Source organism: Rhipicephalus microplus, chromosome X (genome assembly GCF_043290135.1).
Source record: "Rhipicephalus microplus isolate Deutch F79 chromosome X, USDA_Rmic, whole genome shotgun sequence".
In the NCBI taxonomy this organism is placed as follows: domain Eukaryota; kingdom Metazoa; phylum Arthropoda; class Arachnida; order Ixodida; family Ixodidae; genus Rhipicephalus; species Rhipicephalus microplus.
In genome coordinates this window covers 366,314,204-366,335,910 of record NC_134710.1, presented here as the reverse complement: position 1 = coordinate 366,335,910, position 21,707 = coordinate 366,314,204, and the positions used below count along the sequence as shown (strand labels likewise).

Genomic DNA, 21,707 nt, shown 5'->3' with positions numbered 1-21,707 from the left:
TGGCGGCTGCATGCATTTTAAGGGCGACGATGCACTGCAGTGCGTAAGTGCTAAAACCTTTCAAATCATCCTCTAAACAGGGCGGCCCGTGAAAGCACGGAAAGCGTTCTTCGTAATCCACGCTCTTTCTACGCGGTGGAATTATTTAATGAATGAACGAGTAGAAATGTGCGCCCGATGCTGAGCGAAAAATTTCACCACGACAGCACTACGAACCATGGGAACAACCATACCACGTGGAAATCACGACAGCACCATTCTATCTCTAGTGCATGCATGCACGCTAAACGTCGAGAAAAGCTTTTGGCAGAAAAGAATGTAACTTAAGTGTGCAATCATATAGACTATACAGCTGATGACGTACACTCCCGCTTCAATTACTGTATGCCTATTGGTTCCACCCCTCTATCACCGCGACGACGTAGTGTGGAACGACCAATGCTAAATCTAGCTTTGATGGGGGCGTGGCGAAGCAGGCGAAGAAAACACAAAACAGCCATTGTGGAAAAAAAAACTGTACCGCTTGATACTGAATATATATGTAACACTGAGAAAGTGCTAGGGGTGTAACACGAAAGTTACACCACTAGCACTAACTCTCAACCAGCTTATTTTGAAACGAAATCTTTTTCATTGATCTGTAAGGTTTCATTGATTGATATGTGGGGTTCAACTCTTTTTTCATTAATATGTGGTGTTTGATTTATTGATTGATATGTGGGATTTAACGCCTTAAAACCACATATGATTAAGAGACGCGCCGTAGTTGACGGCTCCGGAAATTTCAACCATCTGGGGTTCTTCAACGTGTACCCGAATTTGGGCACACGAGCTGCAGCATTTCCGCCTCTATCGAAAATGCAGCCGCCACAGCCGGGATTCTATTCCGCGACTTGCGGGTGAGCAACCGAGTATACTATAGCCACCAGACCACCACGGCGGGGCGAACTGCACTTTGCGACGGCTATACAACTTTGCGTATATGCAAGCGCGTTCGTTTCATCAAGGTCTCGGGCCTCGAGCACCCCGCCGTGGTGGTCTAGTGGCTAAGGTACTCGGCTGCTGACCCGCAGGGCGCGGGTTCGAATCCCGGCTGCGGCGGCTGCATTTCCGGTGGAGGCGGAAATGTTGTAGGCCCGTGTGCTCAGATTTGGGTGCACGTTAAAGAACCCCAGGTGGTCGAAATTTCCGGAGCCCTCCACTACGGCGTCTCTCATAATCATATATCGTGGAGTGGGGACGTTATACCACGTATATCATCATCATCAGACCTCGAGAGACCCTGCCCCCACGACTATACCAAGCCAGATGATACGCACGCTGAGTAATCGCTGTAGTCAGGAAGTTGAACAGTAAGTAATGCTTCTGACGTCTTCTGTTCGCTCGTCCGCATCGTCGCTCGGGCGTTTGCAGGTGTAGTTCTGCACAGTGTATCGCCGTGAAAGTACAGTGAAAAGCAAAAAGAATAAGACAGGACGTGAGGCACACATAGAAACGATGTGAAGTGCCTGATGCACGTGGGAAGAGTATACTGTCACGGCCGCTGGAATAAAAAAAAAAAAATCCAGCGGTCGTGCTACTGTGAAGAAAGTACTAACATGCTTCGAACGATCATCAGCGTGGCATGTGGCTCACAGACAGGTTTTAAGTACACGTTTAAAAGTTTAGACAGGAGGGAGTGAATAACTAATAAGAATACTTAGGTTCTGCTATGACATTAGCAGAGTTTGATTTAAATGCTCAAGAACGAATCAAGACCTGCTCACTTTGGTATGCCTCGTATGTTTACCATCGGTTTAGTAACATCTAACCCCAGACTTAAGCTACTAAACAGAACTTGCAGTAGGTTTTGATGATTAATGACTTATCTTGTTTGTAAAAGCACCTTTTATAAAACAATGATTAGCCACGCATACCAGCCATTATTTTCTGTTTCTTGGGCTAAACGTGAACGAAAAACCGTGAACTATAGCTAACCCGCGGTGTTTCTTCTTTGCCATGTTTAGCTACATATCCCAAGAACAACAGTGCACACTACGCTTTGCTCACTAAGTTCAAAACTCGGCATGAAGTCGCCGCACGCGACATATAAATTTACATTTTATGTTTTCTTGATAAAAAAGAAACGCACAGTAAAAAACTCGAGTCAGAGTTTTGAGTAAAACATTCAACCTCATGCATGCTGAAAGCGTAATACTAATAGTCGATGTTTAATGTCCCAATACCACCATAGGATTATGAGAGACACCGTAGTGGAGGGCTCCGGAAATTCCGACCACCTGGGGTTCCTTAACGTGCACCCGAACCTGAGAACACAGGCCTACAACATTTTAGCCACCATCGAAAATGCGGCCGCCGTGTCCGGGATTCGATCCCGCAACCTGCGAGTAAGGAGCCGAGCACCTTAGTCACTAGACCACCGTGGCTGCATGCTGAAAACCTAAAGCACTTCGTTTCCCATTCACAGCCGTAGTGTCGCATTTACCGCTACCAAATAGGAGGGCACGCCAGCCGTACGCCAACGAAAGCAGTCGGCAATCACAGGAGCGGCTATCTACACATTCTGTGAGCCAGTTCAACTCTGAAATGTGACGCCAGTGAACAGGTGAGAGCAATTAAATATGCTATACGGAAGATACGCACTAAACCACCACGCAAAAGTGAGCGATGCCTCATTGACCCGGCAATGCGCCGAACAAAACACAAGCATTAAGAGCAGATTGCCTGGATTCGCCCCCCCCCCCTTTTTTTTATGGCACTCCACCAAAAAATGAGGCAATCAATCATTTAGCCAAGTATCAGATACATCATAAAGTAAATTGATAGTTAACTTAAACAGATGTAAAATTACGACTATTTGAAAACATTTACATATATTGAGTTTTTGGGTTTGATTATTCGACCCCTCCTCACCTGTAGTCACGCTTTGATCGTCGGCTGGCGTTGATGCTTGTGGCAATAGGTTTTCGACACTTTTCGTTCCAAGTTTCGCGACCTATATATATAAACTGACCATGAATGGTCTTCGAACAGCTGAGAATGGGCTGCTATCGCTGACAAGCGCGTACCACGCGATACAAATTGCTCACAGCGCACGCACATGGGAGAACCATACGTGGGTTTCAAGAGCTGAAGATATCCTCATCACGCTGGTATCCGCGTATTTTCGAAGAGCGAAACACCCTACGATGGCTAGAGAAGCACCAAAACGACGCACAAACCACACGTTAACCGTTCGTACATCACGGCGGACCACGTATACCGAAGTCGTAGCCGAAGGCCTTTACCGCGGTTGTCTCGAGTCGATGAAGTCACGCAAACGATTCGCTTACCTAATACACGCTCAACCAGGTGCATATGACACAAATAAATTGAACGTTCCGCCGACGGTTTGCAAACCACTTCGTGCACTTCGTATACACATACGCCCCGCGAAAAAAAAAAACAAACAAACTTGCGTGCAGTGGCGCTGTTGTGCGATGGGTAAGGTGTCTGCTGATAATGCATGCGGTCCCGAGTTCGATTGCAATACTGTGTGTAATTTGTATCTTAATGTCGCGAATTTGAGTGAATGTGCTACAGTCCCTTTTTTCTAGTTACTATTATTAGGATATATTACAAAGTGGCGACGCAGCTCACTCAGAGCGCAAACATAAAATTTCTATTCCGCAAGGGCCAGACAGGCCGCCTACGGGCTGTCACGGGTTACGGCAGACCGTGCCTATCCAGGCAAAGTTTGACCTGAAATCCCAGCTAATCTTGTCACAGCTATCCTTAGGACACGGCTATACGGAGCCGCCTATCGAACCGACTACAAGCGGAAAAAATTCGACCGGATTTCCTCCCTGCAAGCGTGTAATCTAGCCGGGATTTGACTAATAGTGTACAGAGGCCTTTCGTCAGGTATCACTTTACCTTCTGTACCTTTCTTGATGTAATTCAACAAAAATAAAGCATCTCAATTTGAAGCTTTCCCTCCTTTCCCTTTTAAAGTTGTCCTCGTGTATGGCACCTGAACACTGAAAAGGAACTAGAATCGTCCCGGATTCGTCTATACCACATGCAGCAGCGAAAGCGCGGATGACGCCCCGTCCCAATTATCGATTATTCTTACTTCGATGCAACGATCGCAGTTTTTTGAGCCGCGTATAACACGCACTAACCGGTGGAATGACAGAAACATGCATACTTCACGCTCCCGCCAAACTCCCCCCGCGTATCACAAACCCGGCCGCAAGTATACGTATATACAGACGGGTCTACAGCCGCGTTGACGGAGTTGCTGGTTATACAAGCTAGATTCACAATCATGCAGGTAAGCGCCAACGCCAAGAGCCAGACAGAGATATGCAAACGTCCGGCACCTGTCCAGCCTAAAGTATACATCACCCCCAAGCAACCCACTCGAACAAAAACTGAACACGCCTCTTTGCATAGTGTAGCAGACCGATCAGACGAAACGGAGAGGCAACATAAGGTTCTGCACTACGTCACATCTCCGAATTCGGCTTCCTTTCATTCTGTTCGTTTTCTTTTTGTTGTTTTTTCTTCACTTATCGGAAGGGCGAAATAAGACCGCCTCTCCAGCGCGGCCCTGTGAGCGGAGCGAAGGGAACACGAAAGCCGTCCGTCTCTCCGTTCCCGAAAATAGCAAGTATCGTAAAACAAACCACCGAGTTCTCCGCTTTCAGCCCTTCTACGTTTGGCCGCGCACGAATAGAAGCAGCGACAACCGTGCCGTGTTTGCTTAGCTTAGAGAAAGTGGTGGCCGCGGGCTGCTGGGTCAAGAGCGTTCACCGCGAATCGACAACCTTCAAGTTGTTCATTTTCTCTCGAAAGCTCTGCGCCTTTTCCACGAAGTTGATAAGACCCATCCGGGGATCCTGGGAAAGTCGATCTGGAAAGAGCAGCTAATAAGAACAGTGAAATCGAGTTCTCACGAGCCTTGCTGCTATTTGAAAAGACGCGGGAGAAGCGATTACACCCCAACTGGTGTCGCGTGTAGTCTGCCAAGAGAGATAAAAAAATGAGACAACAGCAAGACTTATCCCGCTTCATGTTCTACTATATTTGATGAACTTTGTTACAAATCACCTCAGAGGGAGTGAATGCACCCGAGAGTGAGAATGAAGGCACAGCACATCGAGACCGGGAAACGTGATAACACACACATTCTCTCTTTCTCTCTCTCTTTCTTTTTGCAGCGCGCTTGCTTACCGTTTTCAGGCTGCCCCACCACGGTGGTCTAGTGGCTAAGGTACTCGGCTGCTGACCCACAGGTGACGGGATCAAATCCCGGCTGCGGTGGCTGCATTTTCGATGGAGACGAAAATGCTGTAGGCCCTTGTGCTCAGATTTGAGTGCACGTTAAAGAACCACAGGTGGTCGGAATTTTCGGAGTCTTCCACTACGGCGTCTCTCATAATCGTATGGTGGTTTTGGGAAATTAAAGCTCAATTATTACTAGGCTTTCAGTATTCACGAGGTTGAATGTTTTACTCAAAACTCTGGCTCAACTTGTTTACTGCGCATTTCTTTTTTATTGAAAAACAAAATGCCAAATTTAGATGTCGGCTCGTAACAAGTTCACATGCTACGTGACGTCATACAGGCTCATAAAAAGAGTGTGCCACACTCGCCACTATGGCTACAGGTGACACTCCCACGTTTAAATTCACATATAAACCCAATAAAGTGGCTGGGGGGATAGCCGCCGCGATAGCTCAGTGGTAGAGCATCGAACGCGTTATTCGAAGGTCGCAGGTTCGATTCCTGCTCACGGCAAGTTATTTTTTCACCCACTTTTTCTTTTTTCCTATTTACATTACGTTGGTTCTAATAACTTCCCCTATACATTCCTTGGCATTATTGTCCGTTAGATCTCATTAATATTGTGTCAAAACACGGAAAAAAAAACGAACCCTTAGGTATACACTTCTTTACCTTGTTCATTAATGAGGGTCTCGTACTGGCAGACTTGGTGCCGTTAGGTTGTATACGAGGGACTATTGGTCAGCTGACAGCTCGTAATAAGTTCCCGTGCTACGTGACACCATACAGGCTCATAAAAAGAGTGTGCCACACTCGACACCATGGCCACAGGTGGCGCTGACTGACACTCCCACATTTAAATTCACATATAAACCCAATAAACTGGCTGGGGGATAGCCGCCGTTATAGCGCAGTGGTAGAACATCGAACGCGTTAATACATTCCTTGGCATTATTGTCCGTTAGATCTCATTAATATTGTGTCAAAACACGGAAAATACGAGCCCTGAGGTATACACTTCTTTACCTTGTTCATTAATGAGGGTCTCGTACTGACAGACGTGGTGCCGTTAGGTTGTATACGAGGGACTATTGGTCAGCTGACAGCTCGTAATAAGTTCCCGTGCTACGTGACACCATACAGGCTCACAAAAAGAGTGTGCCACACTCGACGCCATGGCTACAGGTGGCGCTGACTGACACTCCCACATTTGAATTCACATATAAACCCAATAAACTGGCTGGGGGACAGCCGCCGTAATAGCGCAGTGGTAGAGCATCGAACGCGTTATTCGAAGGTCGTAGGTTCGATTCCTGCTCACGGCAAGTTATTTTTTTCACCCACTTTTTCTTTCTTCTTATTTACATTACGTTGGTTTTAATAACTTCCCCTATACATTCCTTGGCATTATTGTCTATATATATATATATATATATATATATATATATATATATATATATAAATATATATATATATATATATATATATATAAGCGGTATGTGCCGGTGATGAGGAAGACGAGGTTGTCTGTTGTGGCCTGAGGACTCCATCATTACTTCAGATTGCCCATTCTCATCCTCACTCTGTAAATGAACTCAGTCATCTTTTATTCAACCGTAACAAATTTATGGTGGAGGTGCTGGGTAATCAACCGAGCAACCCGATTCTTCCTGATCGATGACAAAGCCACCACCTTGCTGGACTACCCCCGTTACCACTGGCAGCTGAAATGTCTCACTGCGAGGAAGGAAACTGGAACCCCGCAGCTGCAGACCTTCCACCAACCAGTCCCAGCAGCACCGATAGCGCCAGGTTCTGACGCTGCTGGTCCCTGGTTGCGTCAGGATCTGGTAGTGCCTCGCACATTCGGTGGCAAATCTGGCGAGGATGTGGATGCCTGGCTCACACACTACGAACTGGTGAGCGAATACTACCAGTGGGACGGGGCGACCCAGCAGACCAATGTAGTATTTTTCTTGACAGACACCGCGCTTGTGTGGTCCGAGAACCACGAAAATGCCCTCACATCATGGGGTCGCTTCACTTCCGAAATAAGGGCGTGCTTCAGAGACTCCGCACCTAAAAGGAAGCAAATGGAACTAACGTTACTGCAGAGAGCTCAGATCCCAGCAGAGACGTGCACGACCTATATTGAGGCAATCCTGAAGCTCTGTTGCTATGTCAGAGGAGGATAAAGTTGACTGTTGAAGGGCATTGCCGAGGACGTATATCAGTTCCTCATTAGCAAAGGAGCCTTGGCACAGTAACCGACGTCATAAGTCACTGTTGTACATTCGAGACCTTGAAGATGCGACGTATCACTCCCAAGTTCGGTCACCTACCGAATGTAAGCCCCGTGTCGAGTGTTGACGAATACCGCTTGATCTCGCATCGACAATACGCGAGATCGTTGGAGAAGAGCTTAATCGACATGCTCGCCTGACGCCCTACGAAGCTGCACCCGCGCCACCTCCATCTCGCCATACCGTGTCGATTGCCGCAGCTGGCGTCACTTACTAAAACTACAAGCCGCGCTTACCACCGAGGCCGCAGCGCAATGACTACCCACTGCCGAGGTACGAAGACCGTTAATGTTACTCCCGCAAGCTGGCCAACGCCTATCACGACCCGAGCGAAGATGTATCTGTGCCCCCACCACGTCAGCGCAATGCCTTCCAGGAGTACAATGCATACCGCCAAGCCCCTGTGTGCTACCGCTGCGGTATCGTCGGGCATATAGCTCGGTTCTGGAGACAGCCGTCATCCCGATACAATTCCCAATCAGCATTTCCTCCAGCGGGCACTGGTCACAACAACGGTCATTGGCCCGCCTATTTCGGGAGTAGCTCACGGCGAGAGTCGCCATGGCAGTTCTCCCGCTTCCGACCATAGTGTGACGCCTCCATCTGGCCGACTGCATCGCTCGCCTTCACAGGGACGACGACTGTCATCACCGCCGCCGGGATACTAGCCAGCGCGACCGATGGAGATGAGGTCGCACAACAGTATTTGCCTCAAATGCCTCCGCCAGTTATAAATGTACAAGAGCAAGATACGTGTGTTAATAGATGGCTTTTGTGCAAGTGCTTTGGTAGACATTGGCGCCACAATATCAATCACGAGTCTTTCTATTAAAGATCATATTGGCCGCAAAGTTTTTTTTCTTGGGGCGAATCGACAAGATTTCGTGGCGTTGATGGAGAAGTACTTCATCCTGTCGGAATTAGTGCTGTCAACGTGTTATTGGCAGGAAAGGTGTTGCCAACAGAGTTTCTTGTGTTGGAATATTGCACCCACGATGTTATTTTCGGTCTTGACTTTCTGCAAAGGTAGGCGCTTTCGTCGACTGTAGAACTCGTGAACTTTCTGTCAGCGGTGACATTGTTCCTGCCCTCGTCGACGAACCGCAGCAAGCCGCGAAGGATGATCTGATTATTTCCGATCAACTGACAGTGCCACCATGGTCAATGAGGTCAGTTGCGGTATTCGCCCCAGTATCCGTCACATCTTTTGACGCCATCATTGAACCTGCCATCGTTCCATGTGCTGAGAAAGGCATACTCGTTCCTGGTTGTCTGGTATCGGTTGATGAAGGAGCAGCCTTTGTGTGGGCACTGAACTGTTCGCCAATGCCGGTTGTGCTCCCTCGAGGAATGAAGCTCGGCGTCTTCAATGTTTGCACTGAAGATTCCATTGCTGTCATTAACAACGACGAAAGTGGAAAACGTACAGTCTCTGGCGAGTACAGTTGCCCTTACGAGTCACAGATCGTAGGCATGATTAGCACCACTTTGCGATCGCAAGAGATGCAGACGTTACACCAACTGTTGAGACGACATGCTTCTGTGTTTGACTTTGGCCAAGAAGAGAAGCCACTACCTTTACGATGTTCTCGCGCTCAGCATAGGACTGACACCAGCACTGCCCATCCGATCCAGCAGAAACCTTACCGAGTGTCGTCATCACAACGCAAAGTTATTGCCGACCAGGTTCAGGAAATGCTGAAAAAGGGTGTAATCAAAGAGTCGTGTAGCCCGGGGGCAGCACCGGTCATCTTGGGTAGAAAAAAAGATGATTCTTGGCGGTTTTGCGTTGATTACAGAAGACTCAACGCCCTTGCCAAAAAGGAAGTATACCTGCTTGCTGCCTCGAAATGACGACGTAATTGACTGCCTACACTCGACTTCATACTTTTCTTCCCTAGACCTACAATCAGGATATTGCCAGGTACCTATGCAACTATCAGACAAGGAGAAAACCGCATTCGTGACACCTGATGGACTGTACCAATCCAACGTGATGCCGTTTGGGCTTGGCAACACCCCCGCCATCTTTGAAAGATTTATGGACTCTGTCCTTTATGGTTTTAAATGGGAGTTGTACTTATACTACATGGACGACGTCGTAATTTTTGGGCGTACTTTTGAAGAGCATAACGTCCATTTGAACCTTGTTTTAGACTGTGTCGGAAAGGCCGACTTGATTTTCAACTCTAAGAAGTGCCGGTTTGCTGAACAAGCATTAGTTCTCGGTCACGTAGTTGACAAAGATGGTGTCAGGCCAGATACCCGTAAAATCGAAGCAGTCAGCACATTCAAATCACCCCAGACATTAAAGGAGCTTCGCAGCTTCTTGGGCTTATGTTCCTACTTTCGTCGCATCAACGTCGCTGTCATGCACCACACACACACACACACACACACACACACACTCACACACACACACACACATATATATATATATATATATATATATATGTATGTATATATACTCCCACGTTTAATTCACATATAAAACCCTATAAAGTGGCTGGGGCATAGCTGTCATGGTAGCTCAGTGGTAGAGCATCGAACGCGTCATTCGAAGGTCGCAGGTTCGAATCCTGCCCACGGCAAGTTATCTTTTCACCCACTTTTCTTCTTTGTTACATTACAATTCGGTCTAATATCTTCCCCTATGCTTTCCTTGGCATTATTGTCAGTTAGATCTCAGTAATATTGTGTAAAAACAGGGAAAACCAAGCCCTTAAGTATACACTTCTTTCCCTTATATATATATATATATATATATATATATATATATATATATATATATATGCGGTATGTGCCGGTGTTGAGGAAGACGAGGTTGTCTGGTGTGGCCTGAGGACTCCATCTTTACTTCGAATTGCCCATTCTCATCCTCACTATGTTAATAAACCCAGTGATCTTTTTCTTCAACCGTAACTTATATATATATATATATGCGCAAACGCAAGAAAAAAATAGCCCAGAAAAGCTACGGCGCGCGGCATCGAACGCCCGACCTCTGAATTCTGAGTGCGAGGCGTTAGCCACTGAGCCACGAAGGTGCACCGTCTTCAACGTTTAAACGGCAAGCTATTTATATCTATCACTTGACGCTGGCAATGGGCATCTCAGTGGGAATTATCGTGTTTTCAGTATTACCAGCAAGCTGGCGCAATGAGCGCGCGCGTCGCCAGATCATCACGACGCGGCGGCGCGCACTCTCATCTCCCACGCGTACTTTGCCCCACGGAGATGGGACGCTGACGCATGCAGTCGCTAATGTCGCGGTGTGAACAATCGTACGCCTTGGGCTTTCACAGCAACGATTCTGTTGTAGTTACCAGGCGCATAAAGGTCACTGCACTCGTTGCACAGTCTACGTTTGCGAAAAGGTGCGCGCTTTTCATACAAAGCGACGTAACAACTGAGACGCTTATTCGCGTTCATCTGTACCTGTGAGTACGTTTGGTGCGTGATTTATGCGTGAGAAACGCGGGGCACATTTCGATCTGCTTGCCCTTCGTCGCGTGACCTTCCAATTCGTTGCTGCCGCGTTCATGACTTCCCCTTTGCGGAAAAGCTGAGACGTTTTTGCGTTCGTCTTGTGATCTCTTTACGCTTTGTTCACTACATCTTCTGATCGTTTTCCTCCCAGGCAAAGTTAGCCAAACACCGTCTGGTTGGTTTGTTTCTGTTGGATTAGACCAAGTCGGCGTGCACACAAGTTTAACATTTACATATATATTCAGGGTACAGCACAGTGTGGTCTCCTAGAATAGCTTTGTACGTCCATGACGTAGACAGACAGACAGACAGATAGATAGATAGATAGATAGATAGATAGATAGATAGATAGATAGATAGATAGATAGATAGATAGATAGATAGATTTCCTGCGCCCCGTGGCAGGGTGTTCTTAGTTTCCCCCACATTTCTCTGCAGCATTTTTACTTGTTTTGATACGGTGGACCTGGGCACCTTTCCAATGTTGTCCCTAAAACCTAAGCCTAGCGTCCAAACATACACCGGGTTGGACATCTCCACATTCAATCAAAACACGATTCATCGTTTCCTCAGCTTCCCCGCACCACGTACATTTTTATTCTTCACTGAATCTCACTCCATGAACGCACGTTCTAAGGCAACCCGACCTCGCTTCGAACAGTGATGCGCTTTCTAATGGATTACGACAAAATGTTCCCTCCTTATTTCGTAGTTCTTTTTTCAATAGTTACGCAGAGCCGCTCTTTTTATCTATCGCTGCTATCCAATAAATCTTGCGCTCGAAGGCAGCCCCGACATCCTCCCAGTGGCGAAAGAAGACGCCGCACTGCAGCCGCCCTGCCCTGTCTTCCTTTCAGGGGAATCGTCTTCCGGGCAACTCGGCTTCGTGCAGTCCAGTAATGACGATAACTCATTGTAGTAGAGCACAGCGCAACAAACAACGCATATTAAAAAAAAAAGAATGCGACAGGGCTCCTCCATGCGCAGCGGGGAGGAATAAACTAAGCAAGCGCGCTGGAGGGGACGGGTTTAGTCGGCGACAGAGGAAGCGGCGAACGTCGGCCACGAGGCGGAAGAAAGACGTCGAGGCACCGAGAAGAAAAAAAAAAGGAAGAAAAAGCGGGTCGACAAAAGGCGTCCGACGCCAGCGCAGCAACGCGCAAGAGGACAGCCTGCACCAGCGCCACGCGGCCAAGAGTGCCATTGGGTCGACGGCCTTCGACGGGCTTAGCACCGACAGCACTGGCGACTACGCACGCCGCGCGCGCTGCTCACTGGGCCGCGAATCGATACCGCGGCAGGAAGCACTTTGCCTTTTTGGTGCGTGTGCAGGCACGCTAGACAACCGGCCTGAGCAGCTGCTGCAGGCCGATGCCACAGCAAATTTAGCGGTGGCACTATCACTGTAGCCTCCCTTGTGAAGAGGCGCCAAGACACGAGCCGCCGCCGCTGCTGGGCATGTTCATTCGGAACATCGACTTAGGTATGCAGAATTGGTCCTGTAGATAGATAGCCCCATACATTTCTTTTTTGCTATCTTTCGTTTCAGAAAGGCCAAACTTTTTTGTGCGTTTCTATACACGGCGATGACTTTCCCGCTGTCGTGAGCCGCGACGACAACAGTAGGAGAGGCGAACCCATTAAAGCAAAAGGCTCTGTGCACCTTTCTTTGTGGCTCCGTGAGGTGGAGGGAAAAACAAGTGCGCCTCTTGCCCCGCTAGCGTGAACCTCGAGAACAGTTGGTGGCTCAACCCTACGGTCCCTCCTGGCGTAAGCACCGAAGCGTGGGTGTCTCGGGCCAAGTCCGGCGCGTGGTAAGTGCATGCGCAGACAGCGCAGCAACAGCCAGAAGTACTCAGAAGCCGTGGCAATATGGCTGAGAAATTACAGCGAAATTAACGGTGAGCCTTTAAAAACCTACTTGTATTGCCGCGGTGCCGTGTCTGCTACGGTTATTTCAAGTCGTAAAAAAATGAAAGCAAACAAGTTGAGGGACGCTACACTTTACGGCTGTACAGCCGGAAGTGGAAGTTGGTAGCGCAACGCAATCAGAGATCCGGCAAGGGTTAGTTTGAGCACGTCGTAAGATGTCGCTCCTAGCGCCGCTGCTCCCCTTTTAGGATATCTCGCGCTCGACGATAAGTATATACGCTCGTACGTATACGGTTACGTCGGAGGGGGGCGGATGCCTCCACTTCGCAAGAAATGCGAAGGTATTTCTTGCACCGAGAGTACACAGCGTAGTAATAGTAATGGCTTAAATTAAAGACAAGACGAGGAATTGTACCACAACAATTTATTTACACATTCATCAGCACCTGCTTGTGTTGTCACTGTACCTGACGGACATAATGTCAGCGTCTTAACACAAAAGCCACACAAACGCTGGCAGCACAAACGCTACAAACGTGTTTCAAACGCACTACATTGGGGCCGTGGCAAGTCACGTTCAAGTCAAGGAGGTGGAGGTTCCGGTTGCTAAGGGCGTGGATAAGCGCGCCCGCCCGCAGCTGTTGCTGACAGCTGCCGACGCCGAAGCATGACATGGGGGGGGGGGGGGGGAGGGCTCCGGTTGCTAGGGACGCACGCGCCGGCAGTTGTTGCTATGGGAGAGGGCAGTGGATGGATCCCGACGGACGCCTGACATAGCCCGACTAAGAAATGCACTTAAAAATACATGCAACGCTCTCACGTACCTTGACGGTATATAACATTAATGGAGACAGACACAGCAGTAAACATGTGATCATCAACTCTCATTTAGCTAACGAACACTGAAACTACCTTGGGGCACTTGTAACTGCGCCTGCGAAGCCGGCTGGCACACAATGCACTACAGAATGCGAGTTTGTGCGCCTAGAGTATTTTGATCTATCAGTGACTCTGGATTCTGACTATACTAATATAAATTTTTTTACCACTAGGATGCACATTTCATTTCGTGAACTCTCTAACAGTCCTTATCGGACCGGGTGTTCCTGGCGGGTACTACCTTGTTCTTCTATATACTCTTAAAAAAAGCTTCATGGAGCTGAAGCCCCACTGCCCAGATACAACGAATAAGCACATTTAAACAACACACCAGCAACCAACGAAAGGGTCTTGGAGGCAGGCCACCACAAAGCAACGTGGCATAGCATTCCTCTTCACTGCTTTTACAGACTTTCTTAAAAAAAAAAAAAAGCCGTATCGTTCTTTTGATAAGTAATAAACAGAACATACGAATGGAGAGGAAAGAATTTCAGTGGGCGGTGAAGCTTGGTCTCGCGCGCCACACACACACACGCATATATATATATATATATATATATATATATATATATATATATATATATCAAAGACTACTTCACTCCAGAAACAGCAAAAGCGTGCCATAAAATAAAGCCCCAGGCGGTCCCCGCATTCCCAGTTAGATGCCAGCAACGCATTGTGGTGCCCGGCGCCCAGTTTCTGTTATCGAAAGTGGCCCGGCGTGAACAGAACAGAGCTACCACTCGACCATTATACTATTTATCTCCGTCTGAATGCGTACTGCCTTTTTTTCAGTTTAGTTCACCTCCTTCCACTTCATTTGGTCACGGGAGCATATCAAGCTTTTTTTTTTACCATTTCTCTTTCACTTTATATTTCCCATTGAAACCGATTTTCCCCTGAAATCGAAATATAGGAGAGAGAGAGAGAGAGAGAGAGAGAGAGAGAGAGAGAGAGAGAGCGGGGAGGGGGTGGGGGGCATGCGGCGTGCGTTCGATCTTATATCTAGGCATCGCGACGACCTGAGTGCGGACTATTTTCGATACCACACGGCATGTGCATATACTATATATGGCGAGCGTTGTATAAATACGTGCATTCCCATTACTGCTGTTCAGTATTGTTCACGACGCGCTGACGTCACTGGTGTCCGCAACCTCGTTCAAGATATTGTTGGAGCAGCTCCAGCCGTGAACGAGCAGCACACCGGCTCGTTATCGAAGCTGATACACCGGGTTTCAATGGAAACCTATATATCAACTATATATTTCACGAATGCGTTTCAGTAACACCATGTCGGGCTGTTAACCTTGCCGTTTCTTTATTTCGAAACGGTAAACGAACAGTGCTACTGTAGGCGCACACGCATATGAAACATGTTCGGTCAGTGCGTTCGACGGTTCACGACCTCGTTAACTTCCCGTCACGACATACAAAAATGAGAAAATATTCGTTTCACAGTCCACGGCGAGGGTGCAGGTGCGAGTTACGTGAAATTCCATTGATATCGTAATATTCCTTATTTACGATTCGGCCATGGTCAGAGTGGTACCTCAGACAACGTTATGAACTTATCAAGGGTACCGGTCAGCCGGGTGGACGGAAGGTACATAATAAAAATGAGAAGGAAAAAAAACACAGAAAACATCACACCATCTCCCTCTAATTAGAACCATATGTAGATGCGAAACAGAGGGCGCTAACGCTTATGCATTGGCGGCGGCGTTGAGGCTGGCGGTCATCGCGGCGTTGCGCAAAAGAGAAACCTAAGGAGGCGCAAAGAATGCAGTGATGGACCGGTGTTTCCTACTGGAACATACCAATCACTGGTAATAGGCAATGGGAGACAGAAGCCTCCGATTGGACTAGAGACTCGCAGTCCGCTTTTAGTTAACGAGCACGCTACGAATTCTTATTGTTCAACAACCCACAGGAGAAATCTTCCACCGGCAGTATACATTGGATGTCGGCGTTGCGAGGCGAGAGTGGAGAAGAGCAGAAGAAGAGATTACAGGGGTGGAACATGCAGGGTATACGTGGGTTCGGGAGCAGTCCTGGAAGCAGGCAAAAGTGCTTTTTTCTCAAAGTAGGCTTGGAACAGCAAAAAAGACGTTTTGGAGCAGGCTAGGAGCAGCCAGAAGGGTCTTTTCGAGCAAGTTTAGAGCAGCATGAATATTCAGATTAGATTTAGCCCCGTTCAAAGCACTTGTCAAGCAACATTTCTTCAATGCTGCATTTCTAGAACACTCAGCTAAATTGTGCCTTAGATTCCTTATTGCAATAAAAATTACATGGACACGCCCAACAAGGTTTGCCATTGCCGTCATGTCCCGTATAAATTGCAAATTGACAAAGTACCCCCGCGCATTGGGCGTATGTTCTATGCGTGCCTAAGCGCGCACGAGCGGGAGCGACGAACGCGGTTGAAGCCAAAATCAAACAATCCAGCCCACCTCCGCTGCTCGGAGGGCGAGTATGCGATAACATCGAAGAGAAAGCACTCCACCCTTTCTTGGAAGACCATGAAAAAAAACTAAAAAGAAGAGGAAAGGGTGCCAAGTATCACTCAAACAACAATTGTGAACTTTGCTTCTAAGGGCGTGGTCGCGATCACTGGCGCGCACGATTGCTCGGCAGCCATCAGCGGGCGACTTGCCTACACTTCTACGTGCTGCACTCTCATCGCGAAGAGACTGTGCGAAAAGTGTCGATCTCCTTGAAGCGGCCATATTCTCGTACACCACTCTCATCGCGAAGAGACTGTGCGAAAAGTGTCGCTCTCCTTGAAGCGGCCATATTCTCGTACACCACTCTCATCGCGAAGAGACTGGGCGAAAAGTGTCGCTCTCCTTGAAGCGGCCATATTTTCGTACACCAGCGTTTTTTACACTAACGTGGGATCGGATCCAAAATTTAGCTGCCAGCCTCACTTCTTATAACATCCCAATTCGCTGCTATATCATTCATTGCTTCACCACTGCTGTGCAACTGTGACTTTTTTTAGTTATGTACAGCCACCCCCCCCCCCCCCCCCCTTTTTTTTTTACCTGAACGCGCAAGCGTTAACCACGGAGTCCATAAGCGCGAAGCACAGCGGTCAAATGTACGATAATACGAACATACGCTTTATGGGGCATGTGCACCTGGCTTTGCTAGGCTGTTCCGGGAACCGGACACCACCCTTATTCTTTTGAGCACCGTTATTGACATCATTTATATCTTTTCCGAACGCTGCCATCATGTTATAAGAAACAGTTTCACCAGAATGGCTAAGCAATGAATGCGATAGCTGCAAGGCTGACAGCCGACTCTTTTAGATCCGATATCGAGTAAGAGAATACAGCCGTGCCTGGGAGAGATGCTCATCTCGCTGTCTTTTCGCATTGAGAGCGCAGCAAGTGGAAGGGTTCACGAGCTGTTCGTGCTGATACCTGCCGTGATTGCACGCGCATAACAATCGCAACAACGCACTTAGGGTCAACGTTCACAGCTGCTCCTGGAGCGAACACAGCCGTTACGAAACCGAAACTATCACAGTTTCAATGAAACCAAACAAACAATGTTTCAGCCATGTTTCCGGGCACGGCGCTTGACGGCTTGCATACTTTGCGGCTAAATTCTGGTGCTGCGGCGCTGCAGGGGTGGTTCGGCGCAGGTTGGCGCAGGTAAGCAAGTTTGACAGGTAATGGCGTAAATGGCGCAGCTGTTCCACCTCTGGAAGAAAGATGAGACGCGCATGCGCGATGAGGGTGTAAACGCCGCGGGAAGAAATACCTAGAGGAGAGAAAGGGAAGCGTAGGAGAGGAGAGAGGGGAGGGGACACGCATGCGCAGTGGAGCGCGGACGCCACCGGATCAAGCTCACTCATGTCATGCTTCGCATCTATAACCGATTCTCGCATTTAGAACGACGCTCTATGGCCACTGTGCCCGCGCACATGCCAGTAAATCCGTGAGCCTCTATAAAATCAGGGGTCTCAAATACGATGCTTGAGGGAGAGGTAACCCTATAACGGCCCACGGCTTCACAAGAAATAAGGTGTCTGCGAATCTTCTTAATGCTGTTCACATTCCTTAATTGCACTTCGTAGTAGTAGTAGCAATAGGCTTTTATTTAGCCACAATTTACAGGCCGAGCATTTCGACCGCCTGTGCGACCAGTCGACGCTGTTCTTCTTCCCCTTCGGCGCCGATCCAGTCGAGCCAGGAGGTGGTGGAAAGGGATGGGGGAGGGTAATAGCTAGATTGCTGAGCAGTTGGGCAGTAAAACAGGCAGTGTGACAGGTCGGCATGTGGGGAGGGGCAATTAGGACAGCAGAGGTTAGACCTATATTTATAAAGGAAAAGGCGAGAGGGGGTTATCAAGCAGTTCATTTGGATGTGCCGTAGAGTTCGAGCCTCGAGCGCAGTGAGTGATGGATGAGGGGGAGGGTAAAGACGCTTGTCGAGCCAGAGCTGGAGATATACCTCCTTGATAGTGTGACGCAAGGAGATCTGCCCATCGTTATTCGCGGAGTTGTCACTGTCTTCCGAAGGTGTGGGCCAGGGAATGAACGGTGCCCGGTGCAATATACCGCGGGCAAGCTGATGAGCTAGCTCATTGCCGTTAATACCTGAATGCCCAGGAACCTAGCGGAGGAAGACAGTGGAGGGTTCGTAACACTCCATTCAGGTAAGCTGTGCAGACGGGAATAGTCTCAAGTTGTTTTTGTGAGCCAGTCCATGCGGTCACCATGCGTTCAAACACAACCGTGACACAATATCTCTTGAATTCCATAGTCGGGATTGTAGACATTCTGGAGATGAGCATTATGATGTTTCTCGAATTCTGATACCAAATAACTTTTAAAGGTGATCCCAATATAAGATGTGGGAAATGCGTTCTTTCAAACGGCAGTGCTAAAGGACATTTTGTTTGGCGTACAGACAATTAAAGACTGGAACAGACAGCACTTTGCGTCTTTATGACTATCATCTGTGACTATCGCAGTAAGACATGTGCGCCACTCTGTCTATAGAAGAGATTGTAGCCAGCGTCCTATCTTAAGGAAGAAGAGGAAGTGAAAGACATAACACTTGTAGAGTAAGCACCAAGAATTTCAGCTAAAGAAGCACTGCAGATGTGCTTGTTAAAGTCCTTCGCTGCCCAGCACAGTTTTGTTTGTGTTAGAGAGTGTTTATGAGAGCTTGGACACAGTCACTCACTTCTCACCACAGCAGTCCTAAATGCGCTCAAGTTCTATAAAAGATTACTGCATGTTTCAAACATGCTAGATAAGCAGAAATTCGCATTCAAATAAGCAGCACTTCAAATAAAAACGTTCAAATTCGATTTTAACACATGCTGCCTTCTTTCGCTCCTGTTAACAAGCTTCAACACAGCTATTTCAGTTCAGCGAACGTTTAAATTAACAAATTTTCTGCTGGAAGTTCGTTCATATGAAGATTTATTGTATTATACGAGTAAAGTGTCAGCTAGCTATTGGAAAATCTAAACTAACGCACGTAGCCGTTATCGCAGACATAATTCAACTCTTTAGACAGCATGGAACGCACGAACGCTTATGTGACGACTAAGAGAAAAAAAAAAGTGACCAAGACTACAGACTCGCATTAAACGAAGCGCTCTCCGAGGCCCGCTAGACCTGCAGCCGGTAACTGCGGTAACTGCATTGATGTTTTACTGTGAGGAAGTTGAGTTGTATGTTCGATCCCTTCAAGAGCTTTCAAGTTTTCGGCGCCTCGTCTGAAAGCCACCATCTCCTCACAGTCAACAAAAAAGAAGAAAAGAGTACTTAATCTTTCTGAAGCAGATCATATACGCTGCTCACCAAACTTACCACAAGCACGTTTAGTTCGATACTAAACTTGTCTGCTCGCCATACAGCAGCAATGCCTCCCAGCGAAACTGCTTCTAGCTATTCAAGTATTTATTGGGCGCAGTAAAAACTGGGCCCACAGTTTCACCACTCTGTGTTATTACATCAAGCGTGGTCAGACGCCGGAGCGAAGGCCGTTTTGTACTGCCACTGCGCACCGCTACACGTCTATATATACTGCAGAGACGATTTGAACGCTTTCGCGAAAGGAGCAAGAAGACGAATAAAGTGCCGATCTTCACGAGACGCTCATACTATATAGTAAACGCTGGCAAATATCGACGCGCTCGGAGCTTAGAGACTCGGCGCGAAAAGACTCGCGGCACCGTTTGCCTCGTATCGGGAATTCTTCTGCCCGTCCAGTTCCGTTCACCTCAAGCCACAAAGCCTTTTTTTATCCCCATTTTTTTTCGATAATCATTCAGCTGCTCGGCAGCGAGGCACGTCTTGGCCAGCCTCAAAAGCCGCTGGAGCGAGCTCTATTTTCGATAGTGTGCCGTCCCGCGGCAGCCCGGATTTAATGCTCTAACATTTTATCTCCAAAAAAACTTTTCAGAAACAGTAAGGTTTCGATGTCTACACTATAGATTTTTCTTCCCCCCCCCCCACCCCCCTCTACCTTTATTTCAGTGGACGGCGTACTCACAGGCTTTTTCTGGGAAGTCAAAATCCTGAGCACATTCCACGAAAACATTTCCTGGGCTCGCATGCACTCTTTGTAGTCAGGTCAATGTTAGCTCTCTAATTGTCGACACCCCATTTTTTTCTTTCTTTTCACGTATGTCACCGGGCACGCCGCGAAGCCTTGCTGCGCCACCTCTGATTGGTCGAGACAGTCATGACTCCCAGTGACTTCATCCCTGATAAACCTGATGACGTCAGCTCAGTTCACCCTCCTCTTCTTTAAAAAATGACGATGGCGTTATACTTCAGTCGGTGATGCTGCTGAAGAAATTGAGCAGGCAATTACAAACTGTGTGCTCCTATAACCATTCTGACTTTTTTTTTTAAAGCTCAATTCAAGGATCTCTTGAGCTGCTTATAAAACATACGCAACTAAAGATCTCACGAATACAGCAACACCGCTATCTCCAATAGACTCCTACCCCTTCGCTTACGTTTTCCACCAAAAGACGTTAGAGATTCAAACACCATGCAGCTACTTTTCAAAAACATTGATACAAATGTTCTACTTGAATACAAATGTCACTCCACTTTGTGGGGAAGGGGGGGGGGGGGGCATGTAAAGGCACGCCCACGGCAACGCAGATTCAAGCGTGTCAATAATTGTACGCCAGGCTAAAGATGACGTATATATTGTAGGGGGCGCCATTGGTGAAACTTTGAACATTAAAAGCACGTACACATAGTATAACCGTTTCCAAGGTTCTTTCTATGCTCATTATTATTACATATAGTTAACGGTGATCGCATTAATAGGACACACCATCATCTCACTATGCAGAATTGCTATACCAGAAGGAATTCGTGACGCGCACCAATTACAGTCGTCACCTTTATTGAAGAAAACGCTGCTCGCTGTCTCGGGATGCGGTGCTGGTCCTGGTATACTTTGCAGGTGAGAGGAGATAACGAGCTTTCTTTTACTGCTTTGATTGCTTGTCACACGGGAGTGCCCAATTCTAGATGTAAAGGTTATATGCAAGGACGGATTATATATGCGAGGAAGTACAGTAATTAACACTTATTAAGCTTGACCTTTCAAACACGAGAACCCGACAAGGTTCCTTTGTCAAAATATTAAACAACAGATGGCAGTGGTGTGCGATCTGTCTAATCGCCCTTAATGCCATGAGGGGGCAAGGCTTACGCTTCATTCTGATAAAAGCCATTGACGTTATACGCAGACACGCCTCGCCTTTTCAATTTACACCCAATCGAAACTGAAGACATCGCTTCCAACAGGGAACAGACAAGAAAGTACACCGGTCCCTTCACTTGTACTCGGTGGCACGAGCGCTACATGCGGTACTGTTCGACCACACCTTGAGCCA

The 21,707-nt window shown here is 47.6% G+C and overlaps 1 protein-coding gene across 3 annotated transcripts in view; it reads right to left on the bottom strand.

Moving 5' to 3' along the window:
- The window catches only part of LOC119161099 (phosphatidylcholine:ceramide cholinephosphotransferase 2), a 294,133-nt gene that overhangs the window by 165,537 nt on the left and 106,889 nt on the right, over nucleotides 1–21,707 (bottom strand). The window lies entirely within an intron of this gene.